Here is a 14679-nt window from a genome sequence, read left to right as displayed (position 1 = left end):
TCTCATAGTTCCTGTTCTGGTGGAGCCGGGTCAATTTCCCACGCAGCCCAGCCCAGTAGGGCGAGGTCTGGAAAGGCCTCACTGGCCTCGCAGCCTCAACTACTTGTACCGGCCACCGCAGCGGCTGCGGACCTCCCAGTCGTCATGGCGACTGTGAAATGTGGGGTGGAGGGCGTGCAGTCAAACCATTTCGCCCGGGCAGTCCCTGCATGTCCCCCAACGTGCTCCGCAGCGGCGCGCAGCACCCCAGCCTCCGCGCGTCCCCGAGCGTGCAGCCTTCCGTGAGGGCAGCCCCATGCACAGCCCCCCAAACCTTCCCCCGCGCCTGCAGCCCCCCGGTGTGCGCAGTCCCCAAGCCCGCATGTGCAGTTCCCACATTGCGCGCAGCTCCACCTACAGCCCCCCACACGCTCCCAGCCCCACTGGCGCAGAACCCATCACCGCTCGCCCTTCATGCGCTTCACTGGGCATGCAGCCCCGGGAGCACGCAGCTCCACGCAGCCTCTCCACATGCTATCCAGCGCCTGCGGCCTCCTCTTAACAACTTTTGCCAGGACCACACATACCTGCCCGTGGGCTGAGTGGATTGGCAATGACAATGGTGACAGCTGACATTTACTGAGTACATGCTGTGTTCCAGATGCTACATCTCCATTTCTTAGATGAAGAATCTAAGTCTCAGGGCCTCATCCAAAACCATACAGCTAATAAACAGTACAGTTAGGATCTAAGCCCAGGGAATTTTACTCTAGAACTGACAGTATTAATCACAGTGCTCTCTTGGCTTATATTTCTAAGGCATATGCTGTAACCACTTTATATATATATATATATGTGTGTGTGTGTGTATATATATATATGTGTATATATATATATGTGTATATATATATATATATATGTATATGAGATGGGGTTTCACTCTGACACCCAGGCTGGAGTGCAGTGGCGCGATCTCGGCTCACTGCAACCTTCGCCTCCCAGATTCAAGGGATTCTCCTGCCTCAGCCTCCTGAGTAGCTGGGATTACAGGCACGTGCCACCATGCCCGTATAATTTTTTGTATTTGTAGTAGAGATAGGGTTTCGCCATGTTGCCCAGGCTGGTCCCAAACTCCTGACCTCAGGTGATCCACCCGCCTCGGCCTTCCAAAGTGCTGGGATTACAGGCGTGAGCGGCTGCGCCCTGCCTATAACCATTCTTTTTTAGGGAGGTGTGGTAGATGGTGCTACCCTGGATCTGTAGTCAGGATTTGAAGAAGGGAGAAGGTATTTGCTTGTGAAGAAGGCACCATGCATTGTGCTCAGTAGTGGTGACTGGAGAGAGAGCTGGGAGGGGCACAGGGAGCAAGGTCCCTGCTTAAAGGCAGTTATCTAGTTTGGAGAAACTTAGCTGGATAGTCAGTTCTAACATGCATTTGGCAAGCACTTATCATGCACTGTAAAGAGGCAATGTGTCTAGTTTGTTAGAGGGTGGGCTCTGGAGTCAGACTCCTGGCTTTGAACCCCAACTTCCCTGCCATTTTCAAATGACACTGGAGAAGTCACAAAACCTATTTTTGTCTCAGATTCCTCCCCAGTAAGAGTGGGATGTTAATAGTACCTCCTTTGGCTTGATATGAAAATTCAATAAGTTGATATATGCAGAACGTCTTAGAACAGCGACTACCTTAGAGTAAATCTTCAGTAAGTATAAACTAATTATACTATGTTTTTGGCACTGAAGCCATGTCGCGGTGAGTAAGACAGTTCCTGACCTCAAGAATCTCAGAGTCTAGTACTGGAGACAGGTAAACAAATACTTGCAAAGTGTGTGGTGTGAGAGAGGTGTGACGGGTGGGCAGGAGCCTGCAGCAGGCACGTCTGACTCATCCTAGGTGTGTATAGTGCAGAGAAGTTAGCCTAGGCTTTCTAGGGGCGCTGATGTCTGGGCCAAGTCTTGCAGAGCAGGGAGCTAGTCAGGGGGAGCTGTAGTGATCCAGCTCGGGACTGAGCAGGAGGTGAAAGTGAGCAGCTCGCATCTGTAGGGTTGCCAGATTTAGCAACGGAAAGTACAGGATGCCCTATTAAATGTGAATTTCAGATAAAATAATAACTTTTAAGAATAAGTATGTGTCATGCAATGTTTTTAGTATAAGTATGTCCCAAATATTGTATAACCACACAAATTATTTGTTATTTATCTGAAATTCAAATTTCACTGGGCATCCTATGAAAAGTCTGGCAATTTTATCTGTCCACATTTAGGAAGGTGCAGTGTGTTTCAGAGTAGCTGGAGTGATGCAAGGAGGAAAGGCAGAGTGGGCCGGATGGGGCTGAGAGGCATGCAGGAGGCAGTTCATAAAAGACCTATTCTATGTTAAGGGATTTGGATTTTATCCTGAAATTAATGATGAGCCCTTGGAGAGCTTTAGCCACAGGGATGTGAAACTGTAGCGATATCAGTGTCAGGCATGATGAAATGAGTGTTAGTTTCTATGGCTGAATAGCAAATTACTCCAAATTTAGAGTCTTAAAACAGTAAACATTTATTATCTCACAGTTTCTGTGTCTCAGGAATTCAGAGGCAACTTAGCTGGGTGGTTCTGGCTGAGGTTTCTCATGAGGTTGTAGACAAGATGATGACCAGAGTGGCAGTTATCTAAAGGATGCACTGGAGCTGGAGAATTTGCTTCTAAGGTGACTCACTCTAATAGTTGGGAAGGCACTGCTGGCTGTCAGCAGGAGAGCTCAGTTCCTTGCCACAGGGACCCACCACAAGACAACTTGAGCCTCCTCACAACATGACAGCTGCCTTAGTGATCCGAGACAGCAAAGTGACCTTAACTTTGGAAGTCATATGCCACCTTGTCATTCCCATATATCCTAGTGCTAACACAGCTCAGCCCTGCTCAATGCAGAAGGGTCCTACACAACGATGTACATATAAGGAGGTGGGGATCATGGGTCATCTTGGAGGCTGCTTATCTGGGATGGCAGGCTTACATGGTGATGCCTGTGACCTTGGAGGTGGAGGAGAATGATGGGCGTACAGAAGAGTGGAGAAAGGCTGGGAGGAATAGAGATGTGGCAGAGGAGGGGAGGCAAAGAAAAAAGAAAGGGGGAAGGGGTGTTGGAGCAGATTGTAGTCTGTCTGCAGCAAAGAGCATCACCAAAGCCATTCTAAGGGAACTAGATCCACCTCCTTCTCTCCTGGGCATGCCCCAAAGATGGTTGTGGCCTCCAGAGAGGACCCCAAAAGAAAGCACAAAAACTAGACAGTGGGAGGGCAGTACCCAAAAGCCCTGAGTTTCTGAGCAAAATATTGAAAGTTTCTATGGTGAAATAGGAAGTTAACACGCTTAGGAAGAAAAAAATGGTAATGATTCAAGGAAACATAATCACACACAGTTTCAGTCTTAATGGACAGGGGAGGACCCATAAAAGTAATCTATCATCTATCAATTATATCAACTGTCTATCTGTGATACCCTACCCTGTTTTAACCTGAGTGACTCTCTCTTAGCTGAGAGAGCCGGACAGATTCCATTTTAGCTTCTTCACTTACAGCCCCCTTATCCCCCTCCCTTAGGGGAATAACTAGTGCAAGCTGACTCCAAGCACATCCAGGAATGCACTTACTGATAAGATATTGAGGCAAGCTGTACCAGCAGCTGCTGGGGATGTGCTCAGTGGATGGTACCCAAGCCCCTGCATTTATCTCTTTGTGATAGTTTAAGCCCCTGCACCTGGAACTGTTTATATTTCTGTAACTATCTCTGTAACCATTAATTTTTTTAAACTTTTTGCCTGTTCTGCTTCCGTAAAAATTGCTTCAGCTAGGCTCCCCATCCCCTATTTAGATCACAGTATAAAAAGAAATCTAGCCCCTTCTTCAGGGCCGAGAGAATTTTGAGCTCTAGCCATCTCTCGGTTGCCGGCAGTAAAAGGACACCTGAATTAAAAAAAAGAAAAAAAGAAAAAGAAACTTATGGGATACCAAGCAGATTTAACCCAAATAAGACTACCTCAAGTATTTAATAATCAGATTTCCAAATGTCAAAGATGAAGAAAGGATCCTAAAAGCAGCAATATATAAGAAAAAGATAACATATAAAGGCGCAACACATCTGGCAGTAGATTTCTCAGTGGAAACCTTACAGGCCAAGAGAGAGTGGCATTATATATGTAAAGTGCTGGAGGAAAAACTTGTATTCTACAATATTAAATCCAGTGAAAATATCCTTCAAACATGAAGGAGAAATACTTTCCCAGACAAATAAAATCTTAGGGATTTTATCAACACCAGACTTACCCCACAGGAAATGTTAAAGGGAGTTCTTCGGTCTGAAAAAAGAAAGGATGTTAACAAGCAATAAGACATCTGGCTGGGCGCAGTGGCTCACGCCTATAATCACAGCCCTTTGGGAGGCAGAGGCGGGTGGATCACAAGGTCAGGAGTTCAAGGCCAGCCAGGTGAAAGTCCATCTCTACTAAAACTACAAAAATTAGCCAGGTGTGGTGGCAGGCACCTGTAATCCCATCTACTCATGAGGCTGAGTCAGGAGAATCACTTGAACCCAGGAGGCAAAGGTTGCAGTGAGCTGAGATCGTGCCACTGCATTCCAGCTTGGGTGACAGAACAAGACTCCATCTCAAAAAAAAAAGAAAAGAAAAAGAATCTGAAGATAAAAAACTCACTGGTAACAATAAGTACATAGATAAATATAGAATATTATAACACTGTAATTGTAGTGTGTAAAATACTAATGCCTTGAGTAGGAATACTAAAAAATGAACCTATCAAAAATAATAAGTATAACAACTTTTTAAGACACAGCAAGTAAAATAAGATATAAATAGAAACTAAAAAGTTAAAAAGTGGGAGAATGAAGTTAAAGGGTAGAGTTTTATTTGTTTTCTCTTTGCTTGTTTGTTGCTTGTTTTTGCAATAAGAGGTAAGTTGTCAACAGTTTAAAACATGGGTTATAAAATGTTATTTGCAAGCCTCGTGGTAACTTCAAATCACAGATACACAAAAAAATATAAAACAAGAAATTAAAACATATCATGAGAAAAAATCACTTTCCCAAAAAGGCAGATAGGAAGAAAGAACAAGAAGACCACACAATGACCAGAAAACAAATAGCAAAATGGCAGCAGTAAATCCTACTTATTAATAATAAAATTAAATGTAAATGGACTAAACTCTCCAATCAAAAGACACAGAGTAGCTGAATGGATTAAAAAGACAAGATCCACACTTTGGGAGGCCGAGGCAGGTGGATCTCAAGGTCAGGGGTTCGAGACCAGCCTGACCAACATGGTGAAACCCCATCTCTACTAAAAATACAAAAATTAGCTGGGTGTGGTGGCAGGTGCCTGTAATCCTAGCTACTCAGAAGGCTGAGGCAGGAGAATTGCTTGAACCTGGGAGGCAGAGGTTGCAGTGAGCTGAGATCACGCCATTGCACTCCAGCCTGGGTGACAGAGCGAGACTGCATCTCAGAAAAAAAAAAAAAAAAAGACAAGATCCAATGACCTGTTGCCTACAAGAAACACATTTCACCTATAAAGATACACATAGATAAAATAAAGGGATGGAAAAATATACTCCATGCAAATGGAATTCCATGCAAATTGAGAAGAGCAGGAGTAGCTACACTTACAGAGATAAAAATAAAGTTCAAGATAAAAACTATAAAAAGAGACAAAGAAGGTCATTATATAATGATTAAGGGATTGATTCAGCCAGAGGATGTACCAATTGTAAATATACCTACACCCATCCCTGGAGTACCCAAGTATATATAAAGCAAATACTATTTGAGCTAAATAGAGAGAGAGACTCCAATGCAATAATAGTTGGAGACTTTAACATTCCACTTTCAGCATTGGACAGATCATCCAGACAGAAAATCAATAAAGAAACATAAGACTTAATCTGAACTACAGACCAAATGGACTTAACAGATATTTACAGAATAACTCATCAAATGGCTACAGAATACACATTCTTTTCCTCAACACATGGATTATTCTCAAGGATACACCATATATTAGGCCACAAAACAAGTCATAAAATATTCAAAAAAATGGAAATTATATTAAGTATCTTATCTGACAAAAAAAGAAATAAAACTAAAAATCAATAACAAGAGGAACTTTGAAAACTGTTAAACAATAAACAATATGGCCTGTATGACCAATGAGTCATTGAAGAAATTAAGAAGGAACTTAAAAAATTTCTTGAAATGGCCAGACACAGTGGCTCATGCCTGTAATCCCAGCAATTTGGGATGCCAGGATGGGCAGATCACCTGAGGTTGGGAGTTCAAGACCAGCCTGACCAACATGGAGAAACCCCATCTCTACTAAAAATACAAAATTAGGCATGGTGGCACATGCCTGTAATCCCAGCTACCCAGGAGGCTGAGGCAGGAGAATCACTTGAACCCAGGAGGTGGAGGTTGTGGTGAGCCGACATTGCACCCTTGCACTCCAGCCTGGGTAACAAGAGCAAAACTCCGTCTCAAAAAAAAAATTACTGAAACATGAAAATGGAAACACAACACACTGAAACATATGGATGGGATATGGCAAAAACAGTAATAAGAGAAAAGTTTATAGCAGTAAGCACCTACATCACAAAAGTAGAAAAACTTCAAATAGACAACCTAATGATGGATCTTAAAGAACTAGAAAAGCAAGAGCAACCAAACCTAAAATTAGTAGAAAAAGAAATAATAAGGAACAGAGCAGAAATAAATAAAATTGAAATAAAAAATGAAAGATAAATAAAATGAAATGTTGGTTTTCTAAAAAAACAAAACAAAAGCAGCAAACTTTTAGCCAGACTAATGAAGAAAAAAGAGAGGAGGCCCAAATAAATAAAATCAGAGATGAAAAGGGAGACATTACAACCAATATTCAGAAATAGAGATACAACAGAAATTCAAAGGCTCATTAGAGACTATGGGTAACTGTACACCAATAAATTGGAAAACCTAGAAGAATGGATAAATTCATAGACACATACAAGCTACCAAATTCAACCTTGAGGAAATTCAAAACCTGAATAGACAAACACCAAATAAAAAGATTGAAGCCATGATAAAATGTCTCACAGCAAAGAAAAACCTAGGACCCAGTGGCTTCACTGCTGAATTCTACCAAACATTTAAAGAAGTAATAGCAATCCTACTCAGACTATTCTGAAAAAAATAGAGGAAGAGGGAATTTTTTCAAATGTATGCTACAAGGCCATTATTGCCTTGATACCAAAACCAGACAAAGACTCTATACTTTAAAAAAAAAAGAAAAGAAAACTACAGGACAATATCTCTGATGAACATTGATGCAAAAATCCTCAACACAATCCTAGCAACCCAAATTCAACAACACACTAAAAAAAATTCATTATGACCAAGTGGGATTCATCCCAGGAATGCAAGGATGGTTCAACAGGTGGAAATCAATTAATGTGATATATTATATTAACAGAATGAAAGACAAAAACCATAGGATGTCAGGTGATGCTGAAAATTATTTGATAAAATGTAATATCCCTTTATGATAAAAAGGATATGATAGAAGGAACATACCTTAACATAATAAAAGGTGTATAAGACAGACCCACAGCTAGTATCATACTGTACAGTAAAAAACTAAAAGCCCTTCCTTTAAGATCTGGAAAGTGACATGGATGCCCACTTTCACAACCGTTAATCAACATAGTACTGGAAGTCTCTAGTTGGAACTTCCAGTTTTGGAAGATAAGAGAAAGAAAGAAAAGGCATCCAAATTGGAGAAGAAGAAGTCAAATTATGCTTATTTGCAGATGATACGATCTCATATTTGGAAAAATCTAAAGACTCCACAAAAAAACAGTTAGAACTGATAAATTCAGTAAAGTTGCAGGACACAAAACTAACATACAAAAATCAGTAGCATTTCTACCTGCCAGTAGCGAACAATCTGAAAAAGAAATCAAGAAAGTAATCCCATTTACAATAGTTTCAAATATAATAAAATACCTAGGAATAAACTTAACCAAAGAAGTGAAAGATCTCTAAAATGAAAACTATAAAATATTAATGCAAGAAATTGAAGAGGAAACACACAAAAAATGGAATGACATTCTCTGTTCATAGATTAGGATAAACAATATTGTTAAAATGTCTATTCTACCCACAGCAGTCTACAGATTCAATGCAATCCCCATCAAGATACCAATGACAATCTTCATAGAAATAGAAAAAATTATTCTGAAATTATATGTAACCACAGAAGACCCAGAATAGCAAAAGCCACCCTGAACAAAAAGAATAAAACTGGAAGAATCACATTGCCTGACTTCAAATTATACTACTGAGCTGTAGTAACCAAAACAGAAAGAGACTGGCACAAAAATACACATATAAACCAATGGAACAAAATAGAGAATGCAAAAATAAATCCATGCATCCATAGTGAACTCATTTTCATCAAAAGTGCCGTGAACATACATTGAGGAAAGAACAGTTCAGTTCAGCTCTGATTTTGGTTATTTCTTGTTTTCTGCTAGCTATGGGGTTTGTTTGTTCTTGTTTTTCTAGTTTCTCTAGGCGTAATATTAGGCGGTTAATTTGAGATCTTTTTAATTTTTTGTTGTGGGCATTTAGCACTATAAACTTTCCTCTTATTACTGCTTTAAGGCTGAGTATGGTGGTTGATGTTTGTAACCCCAGCACTTTCGGAGGCTGAAGTGGGAGGATCACTTGAGTTCAGGAGTTCAAAACTAGCCTGGACAACACAGTGAGAACTTGTCTCTACAAAAGAAAAGAAATATATTAGCCAGGCATGGTGGCACGTGCCTGTAGTCCCAGCTACTCAGGAGGATTACTTGAGCTGAGGAGATTGAGGCTGCAATGAGCTATGATCACATCACTATACTCCTGAGTGACAGAGGGAGACCCTGCCTTAAAAAATAAAAATACTGCTTTAACTGTGTCCCAGAGATTCTAGTATGTTGTATCTTTGTTCTCATTACTTTCAAATAATTTCTTGATTTCTGCCCTACTTTCATTGTTTACCCAGAAGTCATTCAGGAGCAAATTGTTTAATTTCCATGTAATTGTATGGTTTCGAGCAATCTTCTTAGTATTGCTTTCTATTTTTATTTCACTGTGGTCTGAGAGTATGGTTGGAATGATTTCCATTTTTTAAATTTAATTTTCTGAGAATGGATTTATGCTGTATTGTGTGGAGTATGGACTATGTGCTGATGAGAAGAATGTGCATTCTGTTGTTTTGGGTTGGAGAGTTCTGTGGATGTCTGTTAGGTCCATTTGGTCGAGTGTTGAGTTCAGGTCTCAAATATCTTTGTTAATTTTCTATCTCAATGATCTGTCTAATATTGTCTGTGGGGTGTTAAAGTCTCTCACTATTATCATGTGGTTATCTAAGTCTCTTCATAGGTCTCTAAGAATTTGTATTATGAATCTGGGTACTCCTGTGTTGGGTGCACATATAGTTAGGATAGTTAAGTCTTCTTGTTGAGTTGAACACTTTATGTAATGCCCTTCTTTGTCTTTTTTGAGTACCGTTGGTTTAAAGTCTGTTGTCTGAAATTAGAATAGCAACCCATGTTGTTTTTTTGTTTTTCATTTGCTTGGTCAATTTTTCTCCATTCCTTTACTGTGAGCCTATGGGGGTCACTGCATGTGAGATGGGCCTCTTGAAGACAGAATACGGTTGGGTCTTGCTTTCTTATCCAACTTGCAACTGTGTACCTTTTAATTGGAGCATTTAGCCAATTTATATTCAATGTTAATATTGATATATGTAGATTTGATCCTGTCATTGTGTTGTTAGCTGGTTATTATGCCGACTTGATTCTATAGTTGCTTTACAATGTCAATGGTCTATGTACTTCGGTGTGTTTTTGTGGCAGCCCATAATGGTCTTTATTTCCATATTTAGCACTCCCTTAAGAACCTCTTGTAGGGCAGGTCTATTGATCACAAATTTCCTTAGTATTTGCTTTTCTGAAAATGATCTTATTTCTCCTTTGCTTATAAAGCATAGTTTGGGCAGATATGAAATTCTTGGTTTTAGTTTCTTTTCTTTAAGAATGCTGAATATAGACCTCCAATCTCTTTGGCTTGTAGGATTTCTGCTGAAAAGCCTGCTGTTGTCCTGATGAGGTTCCCTTTGTAGGTGACCTGCCCCTTCTCTCTAGCTGCCTTTAATATTTTTTTCTTTCACATCAACCTTGCAGAATCTGATGACTACGTGTCTTGGGGATGGTTGTCTTGGATAGTACCTTGCAGAGGTTCTCTGCATTTTCTGAATTTGAATGTTTGGCCTCTCTAGCAAACTTGGGGAAATTTTCATGGACAATACCCTCAAATATGTTTTCCAAGTTGCTTGCTTTCTCTCCCTCTATTTCAGAAATGCCAATGAGTCATAAATTTGGTCTCTTTAAATAATCCTATATTTCAGCTGGGTGCAGTGGCTCACGCCTGTAATCCCAGCACTTTGGGAGGCAAGTATTAACAGCAGAAAAGACCAAGTAGGGAAAGAATCTCAGAGCTTAAAGACTCCAAATTATCTCAATCAGACAAAACAAGAAAAAAGAATAAAAAAGAATGAACAACTAGGCACGGTGGCTCACGCCTGTAATCCAGCACTTTGGGAGGCCAAGACGGGCAAATCACGAGGTCAGGAGTTTGAGACCAGCCTGACCAACATGGTGAAACCCAGTCTCTACTAAAAATGCAAAAATTAGCCAGGCGTGGTGGTGCATGCCTGTAATCCCAGCTACTCGGGAGGCTAAGGCAGGAGAATTGCTTGAGCCTGGGAGGTGGAGGTTGCAGTGAGCTGAGATAACACCACTGCACTCCAGTCTCGGTGACAGTGAGACCTTGTCTTTAAAATATATATAAAGTAAAAAGTAAATGATCCTAAATTTCTCTAAGGTTTTGTTCTTTTTTTTTTTTTTTTTTTTTTTTGTGAGATGGAGTCTCGTTCTGTCGCCTAGGCTGGAGTGCAGTGGTGTGATCTCGGCTCACTGCAACCTCTGTCTCCCAGGTTCAAGCAATTCTCCTGCCTCAGCCTCCTGAGTAGCTGGGATTACAGGCATGCGCCACCACACCTGGCTAATTTTATATTTTTAGGCAGAGATGGCGTTTCTCCATGTTGGTCAGGCTGGTCTCGAACTCCCAACCTCGTGATTTGCCAGTCTCAGCTTCCCAAAGTGCTGGATTACAGGCGTGAGCCACTGCGCCCAGCTGTTCATCTTTTTTTATTCTTTTTTTCTTGTTTTGTCTGATTGAGATAATTTGGAGTACCAATCTTTAAGCTCTGAGATTCTTTCCCCATTTGGTCTTTTCTGCTGTTAATACGTGCAATTGTATTATGAAATTCTTGTAGTAAGCTTTCCAGTTCTATCATATCAGTTTGATTCTTTCTTTAAAATGACTATTTTGTCTTTTGGCTCCTCTATCATTTTGTTGTGTTCCTTAGATTCCTTGGATTAGGTTTTAACTTTCTCCTGGATCTCAAGTATCTTCATTCCTATCTATATTCTGGAATCTATGTTTGACATTCCAGTCATTTCAGACTGTTTAAGGACCATCGTTAGGGCACTAGTGTGATCATTTGGAAGTTAAAAGACACTCTGGCTTTTTGAGTTGCCAGAGTGCAATGGTGCCATCTCAGCTCACCACAACCTCCACTTCCTGGGTTCAAGCGATTCTCCTGCCTCAGCCTCCTGAGTAGCTGGGATTACAGGCATGTGCCACCATGCCTGGCTAATTTTATATTTTTAGTAGAGATGGAGTTTCTCCATGTTGGGCAGGCTGGTCTCGAACTCCCAGCCTCAGGTGATCCACCCGCTTCAGCCTCCCAGTGTGTTGGGATTACAGGCATGAGCCACCGTGCCCGGCTGTGCTGGTTCTTTTTAATCTGTGTGGGCTCAAGTCCCTTTAATCTTTAATGTTGCTGTCCTTTCCTTTATCTTCTTTGAGGACTTTAGGGGTTTGATTGTGGTATAAGATGGGTTCAGTCAACTGGATTCAATTCTAGAAGATTTCAGAGGACCAAGACTCAGCTCAGCACTCCTGGGCTGTGCACTCTAGCTCTGGGGGACTGGTACCAGGTCCCTGACTTTGTCTTTGGCCCATTGAGATTAGTAACCTCTGGCACTGGATGGGCCAAGGTGTTTCCAGTCTGCTGGCCACAACACTCCATTGGGGGTTGCTGGCCAAAGCGTTCCACTGGGGCAGTGTCAGCAGGGTCCATGCTCACTTGTGTGCACCAGCAGCTGCAGCAGCACAGCTGGGCTCAGATGCATCGGCTGTAGCAGGGTGCTGGCCCTAGCCTTTGCCTTATTTTTCACGGATGCTATAACTGGCAAAATATTTTGGTATTGCATTTTGGGCCACAATCCGGTAGGTAAAACTTAAGAGTGTTAGCCAGCAGATAGGCTGTTGCTCTGTTGCACGGCTCTTTTGTGTTTTGGCACATTTAACAGTATTGCTCTATGGTGATAGGGGAGAGAGATGACTCCCTCACCTAGTCTGCTACTGGGCCTTGGACGTGCCCCTCTGATACTGACCTCGTGCCAGTGTTTCTTTTGTTGGGTGTCTGGTCCATGAGGCTCCCTCAAGTAGGAGCCACAATTGGAGAAATCTAGGAGAGGAGTAGATTTGTGTCAGAGGGATTGAAGTCGCATTGTAGACACACAGAGTTTTATTTGCTGGGTAAAATCCAAGTGGAGGCCATATCTTTGCCAAAGTCAGCCCTGCAGAAGGAGGCACAGCCCACTCCATCAGCCTGAGAACCCAGGCATCTCACCTCTCTCAGTGATCCAAAAGTGAAGGCTTTTGGATCACTGAGAGAATTCCAGAAGCAGAACTGCTGGGCTGGAAGCTCTAGCAGGTGTGATCTGCCTGGAGATAAGAGGGCAGGGGTGGGTGGAGTCCTGCCATCAGTATATTTCCTGAGACAACAGGAGGCTGCACTCACTGGCAAAATTCAGGCGGAAGCAGGTATGGCCATCTGGCTACAAGCAGTGGGGGTGGGTAGAGTTGTCCACCTTGCTGTCCAGGTGTTTCCCAGGACAACAGGAGACTGTACCTGTCAGCTGAGCTCAGCAGTGGGACCACTGGGCTGGAAACTCTAACAGGCATTGCCTGCCTGGTTATCAGCAACAGGGGTGGGTGGAGTTGTACACCCTGCCGTCAGGGTTTCTCCTGGGGCAACGGGAGGCTGCAGCTGCTGGCTCAGTTCAGTCAGAAGCAAGACTGCTGAAGCTGGTGCCAAGCTTGTCTGGCAAGGCAGGGTGGAGTCATCTTACTGCTCCCAGGCTCCACATCTGCAGCCTCTATTGGGGCTGTGATATTGGTGCTGGTTTGTTCTGGGGTCCAAAGTTTATAGAGGTTCCCATGAACTTGAGAGTTGCCTTTACAAAAACTCCAGGTGGCTAGCTGTCTGCCACAGTTTAGAATCAAGGTTAGGGAGCATATGCAGGGGGGAAGTACCAGAGGGATTCTCCCATTCCCAGGCTTGCACGGGGCCCTCTGGAGGGTGTGAATTCCCTGGGGTGCTCTCACTCACTCTTTCCAGTGCTGGGGAGCTTCTCCTGGTTCTACATTGATCCCAGATGGCAGCTGCCCAGCTTCAGTCCTCTCTGCCCTCTTCGTCCCGTTGCTGCCTTGGTGGATCCCAATGTGGTTTGTTCAATGTTCAGCTTGTAGGGTCAGTATTCACTAGCACTTTTGTTTCCTCTCCATGAGAGAGGCACATATGAGCTGCTTCTGGTCTGCCATCTTGACCCCTCCTTTCCTTCTACTTTTTAAGAAATCATTGATCATTTGGATTTTCCCAGAAATAGTTCTATTCATTTTATAACTTAGTAACAGAGTTACTTATATTTGTCTACATATTTTTCCTCCCAAACTTGATCTTAAATCCCCTTTCTAGATTACATTAATGATTAAATTCTTCCAGTTTTCAACCAACCAACAACTACAATGATCTTTGAGGAATTACAGAGCAGAAAGAGCAGGGGAAATATTTGCAATACTGTTTATAAATAGCATAAATCTAACACAATGAGTTTTTGTTTTTTAACTGATTCTGTGGTATCAGAAAAAGTTCCCAAAATGTTGGTTTGTGCAGCAAATCATTAAAAAGGAACTACCATGCCACCAGGGGCTGTGCCAGGTAATGGGGACACCACCAACAAACTGACAACTACCACATTTGGACCTGTCACTCCTCACCCTTGATTTTCAAACTTGCATACTCAAATATCCGCTTAATATCTCCACTTGGATTTTACCCAGCAAATAAAACTCTGTGTGTCTACAGTGCAACTTCAATCCCTCTGACACAAATCTACTCCACTCCTAGATTTCTCCTCTACTAAAAGGCAATTCCCGTTTTCCATTTACTCAAAACTTTGAAGCTTTGAGTCCCCTCTGGAGTCATCTTTGACTTTACCTTTTCTTTCACTGCATAACCAATACAGCATAAACACCATCCACTCTGTCTCCAAAATGTACTCAGTCTTACTAGTTCTCTCCATCTGCACAGCCAGCACCCTCTCTATCCCAAGATACCATCACCCTACAAATTAGCCTCACTCTACTCATGTTTTCCCAACACACATTGGTATCACATATAGATAAACAAGAAATGTGGCAAAATATCAATA

The sequence above is a fragment of the Pan paniscus genome, chromosome 8, assembly GCF_029289425.2.
Source record: "Pan paniscus chromosome 8, NHGRI_mPanPan1-v2.0_pri, whole genome shotgun sequence".
NCBI classification, from domain to species: Eukaryota; Metazoa; Chordata; class Mammalia; order Primates; family Hominidae; genus Pan; species Pan paniscus.
Note: the sequence above shows the minus strand (reverse complement) of the source record.